Raw genomic sequence first — 2,468 nt, 5'->3', positions numbered from 1 at the left:
TTTTTCTGAAGAAGGGTCTAGGCCCAAAATGTCAGCCTTCCTGCTCCTCTGATGCTGCTTGGCCTGCTGTGTTCATCCACCTCTACACCTTGTTATCTGGCACTTCTGACCTACTGGCATCATTACAGAGATAACCATCTCCTAGACCCTCCCACAATTATTATGGTTTTAGGCCAGCTTTTCAAAGTGACTCATTATGCATTCCTGGCTGAGAGTCAAGACATCCAGCAATCTGTTCTAACAGCTTCACTCAAGTGAAAACATTGCTTGATTGACAGCACTTTGTCTGTGATCTAATATGCCAATTGCATAATATTTACTTACAAAAGATAAAGAAGTGTTGAATGCTTATTATTTCTACTATGGAGACTGTACAGATATGATGGTTAACATTTTTACAGGATTGTTGTAAAAGCAGGTTTGTTTAAGAAAGCAAAAAGTTATGAATGCATGTTTATTTTTCAAAAAAGGTTTTCCCATACATCCTATTGTTACAATAGAGTTCTTTGGTGCTGAATACTGGCTTAATGGAAATGCGAGTGTCATATTTAGTCACGGAATGTATAAAAGGCCACGAGGATTGGTGAGGGGCATGAGGTGCCAAGAGTGGCAGAGATAGAGCATGGGGACTTTGTGAGGTGAGGATTCGAGGGCTGACTTCTGTTTTACTGTTATTGTTATAACTGGAATGAAGTTACACAGCACCAAGATAGGTCTTTAAGCAGCCTGTCTTGACACTCAACAGTGCCATGACTGCCTCCAAACATTTTCTCTAGTTATCATCCAGAATGAAAACTGAAATATCTGGGCCATTATTTTTGGCCAGTCATATTTGCAGAGTCAGGATTTTTCCTTACTCTGTGCTCCAGGTTTGGCCCATTGTGATTACAGAGATATTTTAAAATCACTGTGAATAAACCTGTTTCACATTTAAGAACAAGTATCATTTTGTTTCTTTGAAGTAAATCAAGTACATAAAATATATAACAATCTCATCAGTACACCATGCAGTACATTACATCAAGCCCATTCCTCTGCCAGTGAGGTCAGGAACCAGAAGATACAGATTAATTTGCTAAAGAACCAGAGGTTAGGTGTGAGTTATCTAATGAAATGAGTTATTGTTCAATGTTGCAAGTAGATTCAATAGTTATTTGCAAAAGGGGATTGGATAAATGTTTGAACAACGATTACAGCTATTTGGCCTTTTTCTGTACTGTATTATTCTATGAATTCATGAAATTACTGAAGTTAAATTCACATTAGACAGGCTTTCTACATCATTTTATAACCATGCAGCAATCATTGTTCTGAATGGTCTGCCTAAACTTTATGCTTCAAATTATATAAAATTTAATTGTGCTTTTTGGGCATGAAGGTCATGATTTGTAAATTTTCTAAATTACAGAAACCTGCCCTGGACTAGCCTAAAGATCCTAAACCCAAATGCATTTTAATCTTCTGATTTTCTGGTACAAATCACAGAACAAAATTTGGATTTATCTATGGCTCAATTAGTCATTTTCAAATGTATTCCATATGCTTTTTCAACTCTGCACTATTCTTAATAAATAAATTTTCATTTGGCAATTCTGAACCTGAGTATTTCTGAAAGAAAATGCACATTTTGTCAAAGCTTTTCATCTTACTGTTCATCAGGACGTTTTGCAAGAATACAAACTTCAAGGAAAAAATGTCTTTATACCACATGAGCATCTGTGGAGAAAAATTAGAGTTAATGTTTTGAGTCCCGCAACAGATGCTGTCAGACCTGTTGAGCTTTTCCAGCAATTTCTGTTTTTGTTTGTGTTTGTAATACTGTTACATCTGAAGCCAGCTTTTCCTTTTCAAACTGCAGGGTGAGTTCTACCATATTATGGTCACTGCCTGCCTGGGGTTCGTTCACCTTAAGCACCCTAATCAAGTTTACCTTATCACCAAATATAAAATTACTTGTTCCATTGTGGGCTCTATCACAAGATGCTCCAGAAAAAACATCTTGTAGATATGTGGAGAAAAATTAGAGTTAATGTTTTGAGTCCCACAACAGTTGCTGTCAGACCTGCTAAGCTTTTCCAGCAATTTCTGTTTTCGTTTCTGATTTACAGCATCCGCAGTTCTTTTGGTTTTTATTTTGTAACAGTATTACAATTGAGTGACGGTCTAACTACAAAGATATGAGGGAGGAGCTGGCCAAAGTTGATTGGAAGGGGAGCCTATCAGGGAAGATGGTGGAGCAGCAATGGCAGGGGTTTCTGAGGGTAATTTGGGAGACACAGCAGAAATGCATCCCAAGGAAGAAGAAATATGCGAACGGGATAAAGCAACCATGGTTGACAAGGGAAGTCAGAGACAGCAGAAAAGTGGTAAAAAAAGCATAAGATATGGTGAAGATGAGTGGGAAGCTTTCATAAACTTGCAGATGATATCTAAAAAATTAGTGAGGGGGAGAAGATGAAATATGACAA

At 37.4% G+C, this 2,468-nt stretch overlaps 1 protein-coding gene across 4 annotated transcripts in view; it reads right to left on the bottom strand.

Annotated features, from left to right (window-relative positions):
* The window catches only part of LOC109924543 (5-hydroxytryptamine receptor 1E), a 93,445-nt gene extending 91,727 nt beyond the window's left edge, over positions 1 to 1,718 (bottom strand). For all 4 annotated transcript variants that reach the window (XR_007262909.1, XM_048601184.1, XM_048601180.1 and 1 more), the window contains exon 1: positions 1,650 to 1,718. The gene's annotated coding sequence lies outside the window, so the exon portion shown is untranslated. The remainder of the gene's footprint in view (positions 1 to 1,649) is intronic.
* Between the last annotated feature and the right edge of the window lie 750 nt (positions 1,719 to 2,468).

This window comes from Rhincodon typus, chromosome 9 (genome assembly GCF_021869965.1).
Source record: "Rhincodon typus isolate 14 chromosome 9, sRhiTyp1.1, whole genome shotgun sequence".
Taxonomy (NCBI): Eukaryota; Metazoa; Chordata; class Chondrichthyes; order Orectolobiformes; family Rhincodontidae; genus Rhincodon; species Rhincodon typus.
The sequence above is the reverse complement of the archived record's forward strand: the minus strand, read 5'-3'. Positions and strand labels throughout refer to the sequence as shown.